Raw genomic sequence first — 10,375 nt, 5'->3', positions numbered from 1 at the left:
CTTGAAAATTCACCACTGTATCTTCAAGACTTCGAAAGGCATTTGAAACATCAGTTCAGTTCAGTCGCTCAGTCGTGTCCGACTCTTTGCGATCCCATGAATTGCAGCACGCATAGCAAGGACTAAATAAATATTCACTGAATTAAGGAATGAATAGATGGCATCTTAGCTGGGGCTGCTGTAGCAAAATACCATAAACTGAGTGACTTAAACCACAAACATTTATTTCTCACAATTCTGGCAGCTGGGAAGTCTAAGGTCAGAGCGCCCATATGGTTGCCTTCCTAGTGAGAACTCTCTTCCTGGCTTATAGACAGCTGTCTTCTCACTGTGTCCTCACATGCTGGGGAAAGGAAGAGGGCTCTGGTGTCTTTCTCTTCTTATTATTTTTTAAAAATATTTATTTATTTATTTATTTGACTGCATAAAGTCTTAGTTGAGGCATGCAGGATCTTCATTCTTTAGCTGCTGCATGCAAACTCTTAGTTATGGCATGCACACCCTTAGTTGTGGCATGTGGAACCTGGGGCCCCCTGCATTGGGAGTGTGGAGTCTTAGCCACCGGACCCCCATCTTTCTCTTCTTATAAGGGCACTAATTCCATCATGGGTGCTCCATCCTCATGACCTCATCTAGACCTAATCATCCCCTCCTCCTCCAAATACCACCACATTGGGGATTAGAACCTCAATGATGTGTGTTTTAGGAGGACACCAACATTTAGTCAATAGCAGATGGAAATGTCTCTGTATTCCTGAGGGCGAATGAGGGCAATAAGACCCAGCAATTTCTGTTTTTACTAGTCAGAATAAAGTCTCTAGATGTCTGTGTTGTGACCAAAAAGCCTCCCTCTTTTTTTGGCACCTCAAGTTGTCAGGAAGTGTCCGTCACTCTGCCTTTACAGGAGGATTACCTGTGAAGAGGTGGTTAGGAAGAAAAAAAGTGGATCCTGAGCTGTGGGGTAGCTTATTCTGTAAAAACAAACAACTTGGTATAAAGCGAGGTTCTTTCATTGTGGGATGGATGATTGAGTCCTTATTTCTCTGAATCTGAAACAAACAAACCCCAAACTATTCTTTCTAGAGGAAAACCAGGCCATGTCCTAGACAAGAGCGGGAAATACCTCCTCCCTTGAGACTAACTTTTATTGCCCCCAGGGCAAGTATCATGAGCTTAAACACAACTTTGCTGGAATGTCCCTACCTCTGCCATGGTGTTTGAGGAAAGTCTCTCAGAGCTGGTCAGAAGCAACTTGACACCCAGTGAAGATCCAAAGGTGTCCCCATCTGCCTCACCCTGTCCCTTTGGTCCCTCAAACAGAGATGCAAGAGCCCACTTCTGGAGACGAGACTAGGATAATGTGTTTCTGATGCCTCAATTTGGTTCAAACCAGAATAAACACGAATGGCAAAAATCAGCCCATGAGCTCATTCAGGCTTTGATCAGAGACATAATTTCATTATGAAATTTTGAATCAGGCTGTTGTGAAGTCTTGCCAAGGAGTTTCATTTTCCCAGATGATATGGTGGGTTGTTTCTCTCCTGTTCTCATACTCTGCTTGCGTTTAACATATGAACTTTCCATCTATTTTTATCATGTGATCCATCAATTCTTTTCAGCAGTATTTGCTGATCCTGACAACCAACTTCAGTTCTACCAGCAGATAGAAAGCCTCATCAAGGAAGGTCAGGCTAAAGTTATGGGTTTGGTGTGCCTGCTTCGCTCACTGCATGTGTAATACATTTTTCACATACATCCTTCCTGATGTCATGGTGACCAGAAGAGGCAAGGCATACCTCCAGGCCTACAATTTCTCAGCTTTAAAACTGACATGTTAATTTAACTACCCAGGAAGGCTGCGGTGTGATCATACGAATTATAATACGTGAAAGCATTGTATACCCAGCACAAGCCATGTAGATGGGAGACTTTCTCTTTCCCTCCAGACCCAGGGTTAGCTCCTTACTCTCTGGAGTCTTGCTCCCAGTAAGCACAGGTTTATGTGAATGGGAAGATCCTAACAGGAACAGAGCAGGAAGGTGGTTCAAAATCAAGCTTTGTGCCAAGTGCTGACAGGAAAAAACGGACTGGTGTTTTCATGGGAAGCAGAAAATCTTTTTTGGTTGTTGTTGTCATTTAATTTTTTTATTGGAATATAATTGCTTTACAATTTTGTGTTAGTTTCTGCTGTACAACAACGTGGATCAGCATACGTATACAAATCCCCCTCCATCTTGAGCCTTCCCCACATACCACCCCTCTCTGTCATCAGAGAGCACCGATCTGAGCTCCCTGTGCTATATACAGCAAGGAAGCAGAGAATCTCGACTTCACTTCCTTCTTCATTCTGTAAAAAGTTTTTCATTGGGATCTAATGGACAAGTAGCAGCAGCTTTTCAAGAGGTGTTTTTTTTCAAAGTGTGATCTGAGGACCACCAACATCAAAAACACTTGGGGGAGTTGATGAAAAATGCAGACTTTTAAAAAATTTTATTGATTTGTTTACTTATTTATTTGGCTGTGCTGGGTCTTAGTTGTGGCATGAGGGATCTTTAGTTAAGGCAAGCAAACTCTTAGTTGTGGCATGTTGGATCTAGTTCCCTGATCAGGGATCGAACCTAGGCCCCCTGCGTTGGGAGCATGGAGTTTTGGCCACTGGACCACCAGGGCAGTCCCCAGACTCTTTTTTTTTTTTTAATCGAAGTACAGTTGATTTACAATGTTGTGTTAGTTTTTGCTCTACAGCAAACTGATTTGGTTATACATACACACACATACATATATACATTCTTTTTTAATATTTTTTTCCATTGTAGGTTATCGTGTGTGCATATGCCAGTCACTTAGGCATGTCTGGCTCTTTGGGACCCCATGGACTACAGCCCGCCAGGCTCCTCTGTTCATGGGATTATCCAGGCAAGAATGCTGGAGGGGTTGCCATTTCCTGCTGCAGGGGATCCTCCTGACCCTGGGATTGAACTTGAGTCTCCTGCATTGGCATGCGGATTTTCTACCACTGAGCCACCTGGAAGCCCATTATGGCTGATCACAGGATATTAAATATAGTTCCCTGTGCTATACAGTAGGACCTTGTTGTTTATCCATTCTACATGTAGTAGTCTGCATCTGCTAACCCCAAACTCCCACTCCTCCCTCCCCCCGAAACCCCTTGGTAACAACACATCTGTTCTCTGTGTCTGTGAGTCTGTTTCTGTTTCATGTGTAAGTTCATTTGTGTCATATTTCAGATTCCACATGTAAGTGGTATCATATGGTATTTGTCTTTCTCTTTCTGATTTACTTCACTTAGTATGATAATCTCTAGGCCCCTCCATGTTGCTGCAAATGCCATTATTTCATTCTTTTTAAGGCTCAGTAATATTCCATTGTGTATATATATATATTATATATATATATATACACACACATTTCTTTTATCCATTCATTTGCTGATAGACATTTAAGCTGTTTTCATGTCTTGGCTATTGTGAATAGTGGTGCTATGAACAAAGAAGTACAAATCTTTCTGAATGATAGTTTTCTCCAGACAGAAGCCCATGAGTGGAATTGCTGAATCATATGGCAACTCTAAAATATGCAGACTCTTGAGTTTCACCCAAAAGCTACTGACACCAGACCCTCTGGAGGTGGGGTTCAGAGAACATGTATCTTGAAAAACTTCTGTAATGATTCCTGTGTACATAAAAGTTTGAAATCTGAAAAGCAACGTCTTTCCCCAAAGTCCCCCTGCAGTTTTCTGATGAACTGACCAGAACTAGTAAGACCAGTCCAAGTAAGACCTAGTTCCTTTCCCACCTATCTTAAATCCTCTCTTTTTTCTCAGCAGAGCAGGGTGAGAAAGGCTGCAGCAATGTCCCCTGCACTCTGAAAATATATGTCTTGGCTCTGCCCCAAATGCCTTGATATTTATGCTGCAGCCAGAGGGTCGGTATCCTTTGGCAATGCTCCATTTTAAGGCCATTAGCTCTTAATTAGTGCCAGCTTGTTGGTGTAGGCTTCCCAGCTGAACTGAGAGCAGAGGCTTCTCTATTCAGCCTCCCGTGTCTCTCTGGCAAGTCCTGATGAAGTGACTCCTGCCTCATGGGGCCAAGAGTTGGGCTCCTGGAGTGGCTGCTTCTCAGTGTGAAAGAGTTACCAGCCCCCCATCCCACGCAGAGGCTCTGGGACCCTGGAAGAACAGAGAAGCACTCTAAATAAATGTTTAGGGTTTTGTTACACTTGCTGAAAACAAAAAGAGAGAGTCCTTCTTCAGACACCCTCAACAGTTTACAAGGGAATATAAGAAAAAGAAGGTGTGTTCAACTGGAGCTTTATGGACCAAAGTGCCCCCCAACCCCATTTTCAGTCTAGAGTTCCTGGGAGGTTTTAGACAAGCATATAGCCAGCTGATGGGCTGAGTGGCTATGGAAAGCTATTAAAAGCTGAGAGATTCACCCCTGGGAACCCGAAGAAAATTCTCTTCATGGATGATGTATCTGGTCACCACTTTTAAGTGGGAAAAACAGAGTCTATATTGTTCTTGGCATACATCTCATTACTGGGTAAGGAGCTCTTCAAAAAGATCCCTAGATTAAGCTTTGGAAAAATAACTAGCAGCATTCTGCTTCTTCCTATCAGTGAGTCCCTGTGGTCCTCAGCATATTCCACTTAAGAAAATCTGAGAAGAAATTTTTTGAGATGCTATTAATGGCCTCTAATTTGCAGCCTGGTTTAGATAACTCAAGATTGCCGGCTGCATCCTGAGAAGTGGATCCAGAACACACACTGATGTGGGAATCTGAAGGATAATTCCAAATCGTAGATAATTGTTTAAGCTCCAAGGGGGCTGGAGGGCCCATATTAAGTCATCTCCCCAGGATCAATGTGTTTCCTATTACTCTTGATATCTATCTGTCCAATGATCCTTTTGATTTTTAAGCTGTTAGACTAAATCTTTGTGTAATTCTTTTCCCCCTTCTCTCCTGCCCACCTCCCCCCCTTTTCCTTAGAAAAACACATTTTAAAAATGTTAACCAGGTACCTTAGATTGTTTCCAGAAGAATAATGTCATATTGAAGCATCTGAACTCTACTCCTGAAGCCGACGTGTCAGGGGAACCTCTGTCTGTCAGAAGGTCAGCCTTGCCCTGGGGGAAGCTTCTGCCCAGCAAGACACTGAGGTTTTCCTTGGCCTCCTGCATCTCTCTTGCTCCTTTGTCTAGTCTAGACTGGGAACAAAATCTGACTTCCAAAGGAGAGACCCAGACTGAGGTATGGAAGAAAGTTAGGACAAATACTTCTCAAGCAGCGAAGGAAGAAGTGGCCAAAACCTTGATTTATGCAATTTTTTAGAACCTTGATTAGAAAAAGATAGATCTGCCAACTTCCTCATCTCAGGAAAAATCGATTGTTCCAACTCACTGTATCAAGGTTGGAGGAATCTTCTAGATGCTTTCCATGTCTATTAGAGAGAATTTAGAACTGTCAGTTTCACTTCCAGCCAGGGATGGACAAATCCCTCGGATGCTTGGCCACTGTGCCCAGCACCTGGGAACTCAGATTTCTGCTGTGCTCCGCCCTCCCTCACCTCACCAGTGCACTAGGCATAAACCAAGTAGCTTATTTCTGAGGGCAGGGATCTCCCGTCAAATCCGCCAGGTGCCTGTTTTCATAGGGCTCACAAGCTAAGAATGGTCTTCACATTTTGCAGTGATCGAAAAAAATAAAAAATAAGAATAATATGTTGTGACATGTGAAGCTGTTAAGAAATGCAAATTTTAGAGTTCATTGATAAGGTTTTATTGGAACACAGCCACCCTGTTTGTTTAAAAATAGTCTGGGGACTTTCCTGGTGGTCCAGCAGTTGGGATTCTGTGCTTCCACTGCGGGGGCTGCAGGTTTGATCCCTGGTCGGGGAACTTGGGTGCTACATGGTATGGCAAAAAAAAAAAAAAGTTTTTTTTCCAAATAGTCTACAGCTGCTTTTGTACTACAGCAACAGAGATGAAGAGCCATCCTGCAAAGCCTAAAATATTTACCACCTGGGTCTTTACAGAAAAAGCTTGCCCACAACCCTGTCCCGACGTCTAGTGTGTGTTCTATGCATTGAACAGGCATGCAACTGACTAGAGCTGACTGTTAGTTTCCATTACCCTCCGAGAGTGAAAGTTGCCTGTCTCAACATGGAGATAGTTATTTTTTTCTGCCCTGGGAATTCAAAGGATGAGGTTGCCTACACATCTGAGTGTAGCTAATGCTTTAGTGGGCCAGCAGGGGGCTCTCTGCAGAGGTTTACATTTCAAGGGGAGGGGGCAGAGGGAGCCTGCGTGGAGGTGAAACTGGAGTCTGGGAAGAGCGAGGCTGGCCTGTCTGTCAGTCTAAAGGAGAAGCAGCTTCAGGCACAAATCCGAAGAGCCCCTTTGTACAGAGTCTTTATGAGATTGGTTTCAGTGATCTTGAGGCAAACACCATACAAGTAGAGAAGAGAGAATCTCTGCTTTGTCCAGCGAGATTTAGGTACTTTGGGGTCTTCAAGGTCTTCAGCTAGGGTGGGCAGTTTCAGGAGCATTCCGAGACAGCCTCCCTGGGACCCAAGGCTGGTGCACATGCTGGCAGTCATGCGGGTTAAGGCTGCCCTGAGCAGCTTCACCGCAGTGACTGATGAGGGTATGGCTAGGAGAGGCAGGGCCTGGTGGATGCCTGTGAGAACCCTGTGGTGTTGCTTGTGAGCACATAGGATCTGTGCCCTGGATCCCCCTCCTCGATAAACAAGTGAGACCTGAACAGGCTGGGTGGGGAAAAGTGAAAATGTGAGTGCAAATGTGAGCACAAAATGCAAAATGTGAGTTTTCACACAGCTCAGCAGTAGTGCAGTCAAACTCCTTGAGTTCAAGTCTTGGCTCCACTATTAGCTGTGTGCCCCTGCTCACTTCCCTTGACTTCTTCATGCTCAGTTTTCTCATCTACAAAATGGGCATAATAAAGGTACCCAAGTCACAGGGCTGTGCTGAGGATCAAGTAAGGCAATGCAAGCAAAGGACTTAAGATAGTCTAAGTGCTATATAAATGTTGGCCATTGTTATCTTGAGTATGTCTCCAACTGTACCCACAGCTTTGTGAGACTTGGGAAATGCAAGAACAAATCCCACAATCTCTGCTCTCAGGAGCTGACATTGGGCTGGGGACACTTAAATGTGCTAAAGTTTTATAGACAGTCCATAGGAAACACAGAGGGTGGGGAGCACCTTCACATGCAAATTAAATCTAAAGATGACATATGAGTAGATCCACAGAGGACAGCATAGGGATCATAGGGATCACATTTTAGGGGGACGGAACAGCATGGACAAAGGCATTTTTGAAAATTCATTTGAACTAGGTACCACTGAATAGTTCTGGGTAGAAGAGAAGATGGGATGGGGAAGGGGGAGTGAAGGGAGGTGACTCTGGAAAACTGGGTTGGCACACCAGTGGTGGCCAATGACAAAGAGATGAAGATCTGGTTGCTTTGGTCCAGTGCCCTAATGAACTTTAATGCTGGGCTAATTCTCCTCCCAGAAGGAAAAAAGAGAAAGCCCTATTGATAACTACCATCTCCAGGAATAGCATGAGACTAAAGACATTCAAATGAGACCTTTTCATTCATTCGACAAACATCTAGCATGCAATAACAAAAGACACATGCAGTTGGTGGAAAATACAGGGGACATATGGACTGAGCAAGAGCTGGGTGTGAGGAATGTGAGGCAGCACATTGAAGGGAAAAAAAGACACAGGTTGGGAGTGGGAGGGGGCTGGAAGAGCTGTGGGGGGAGCAGAAATGTCACAGTTGGTCAATATGGAGAGGAATCAGAAGGACCAAAAGAGGGAAGGCTTTTTAGAAAACGAGGAAAATAGGGAGGGGGAAACCATGGGAATGCAAAGAGAATGTGTTTGTGAGAAATTGAGATGCAATGTCTGTGGACATTTTGTTGGTTTGGTGGCAGGAAAAGAATTGTAAATATGCATGATCGGCAAATACCTCATACAACAAAATACCTTGTGAGAATGGATGTGAGGCAGGAGAGAAATCAAACACAGTCTTCAGCGGTGGTTCTGCCCTTGGGAGACAGGCCAAGTATACATTCAAGGCAGTTGCTGTCAGTCTCCCAGCCCCTGGGGCAGATCCGAAGTCTGAACCAGATGGGTTTTCTGTGAATCTCAACTGGCACAAGCAGCTGATGGGCCATCGTGAGGCTTTTCTGTCTGCTCCCCTCCTTCTAAGTGGAGCTTGGCCCTTGGAAAGTGGCCCAAGAGGCCAGGGTTCCACTCGGTGGCCAAAGACAGGTGGTTCCCGCTTCAGGCCAGTCCCAGAGTAAGGCTCACTTTGGACTTTGCCTTCGACTCCCCAGCCCCACGGCGCATCAGATCAAATGAGCAGAGAGCAGTCCAGTGCCCTGCAGGATGTGGTTTCCTCATGCCCCGGGCGGTGAAGAGCATAGAAGAGAGACACTGGCCCAAACCAGAAACCATTATCCAAATGTAAAGGCCTCAAAGATGACTCTAACAATAGAAATGCTCAGGTGAAAATGCTGAGTTCCGCAATCGTGAGCCTGCTCTTCACTGGGCCTTGACACCTGAGTCCTCCCCCTTTGAGTCCTCCAAGACGAGACAGTGGGTTCAACAGCCTACATGGCCATCTGCACATGCTCTCCCGGCAGTCCTGGGGCCAGCAGCGCCAGAGCTCTTAGGGCTACTGTCTCAACGGCCCCAGCCTCTTTCAAAGTCAGTGTCTTGCTCCAGCTCCCTTGAGAGGACTCTTTTCATGATCCCTGAGATTGTGACACCCTCATTGTCACCACCATTGCCAAGGGAGCCATCCAGGGCTGGCCTGGGAAAGCACTTTTCTTTGTTCCTTGAGCTGCCAGCTTGTTTGACAGGCTTGGATCTGGTCTGGCTGTTCCAGCATCACTTAACCCCCTCCACTGCCCCTGAATCCCTGTTCCCCCACTACCGTTCCCCTGCCCTAAAGGCTGCCGGCTTATTCCTTTTGGAGATGAACTCATTGTTGACTTTAACTCACTTCGATGTTTCCCAGGGAAGCATGCTGGCAGGAGTCCCACCCCAGCTCCTAGAAGAAGACAGCAGGGCCAGTGCCAAGACAGGGTGCCAGGGGCCTTGGAACTGCCAAAATGCCTCCCATTTTTATGGATGGGCCTGGATCAACCTGAAGACATTCCAAGTATTTAATCAGCAGCCCATGGTACATATTGGGTTGCAGAGGGAGCCCTCAGAAGCCATCCTCTTCAGGAGATGAAATTCAGCCAGAGGAAGGAGCCGGCACTCTCCAAGGGCCAGGCTGATGCTTCGCAGATGGAAAAAGTGCCTCCCAATAACAATAATCAATAACCAAAGGCTGGCAGCTGCTGTGGCCCGGCTTGAGGGGCCCTTGGAGGCTTGGCTCCGCCCTCTTCCCTGCACAGGACTGAGTCCAGCCAGGAATCCATCTCACCCACCACCCTGCACCAAGCTCCGGGAGAGCGAACAGGCGAGGGAGGAACCATATTTCACATACTTTCTCTTTCAAAATGTAGCCCTGTTTCGCAATTTCCTACTTAAGTTCTGGAAGGCTCTAGGGTAGGACCCAAGCCACCTTCTCCAGCCACTGGCCGGGTCTCTCCTCCTCCTCACCACCAACGTCGTAGGCCAGAGGTAGGAGAGAAAGGTGTGGATCCGTGTTGAGCAACCCTTCCACTCTCCCCATCAGGGCTGCTGATCCATGTCTATTTGATGCTGAAGCCAAGCGAGGCTTCAGACAAAACCTGTTTATTCCTCACCCTGTGTCGGCTCTTTCCCTCGGGAGAGCCAGGAGGGACGCCACACCAAAGCAGGTGCACCCAGCTCAGGTATGCTGGTCTCAGCAACCCCTGGGGCACCTAATCTCCAGATCTTCCCTACTCCCCTGTAATGAGGCTTTTGTTCTGGCTCACTTTTACTAGCCAGGCAACACTCCAGCCCCTTTGCAATAAATCCATCTAATCCTTCAAAATGAAATCTGTTCTCTCTGGTGGTTTTTCTCCTTTCTTACCACCCTTCACCAGGCTTTCCACCTGTTGTCTGTTTCAGTCTAATCTGGACCGCAGCTGGAGGAGTCAGGAGCAAAAAAAGCCCGCACCTGGATTCCTGGCCCTGTGTCAGGGACTTGAATCGGGGCCCAGGAAGCTGACCCTTTCCCTAAATTCTCTCTGTCCTTGTAAACCAAACCAAACAAACCAGGGAAGGGGGTGGGGGGAAACCTACTTAAAAAAAACTAACAACAACAAATTCAGCAGACACAATCCCATCACCCAATATATTGAAATGGAAAAACAAATGCTTTCCCTGGAGAATTGGTCTGA

This window comes from Giraffa tippelskirchi, chromosome 5, assembly GCF_054371585.1.
Source record: "Giraffa tippelskirchi isolate mGirTip1 chromosome 5, T2T-mGirTip1v1.2.pri, whole genome shotgun sequence".
Lineage (NCBI taxonomy): Eukaryota > Metazoa > Chordata > Mammalia > Artiodactyla > Giraffidae > Giraffa > Giraffa tippelskirchi.
The sequence above is the reverse complement of the archived record's forward strand: the minus strand, read 5'-3'. Positions refer to the sequence as shown.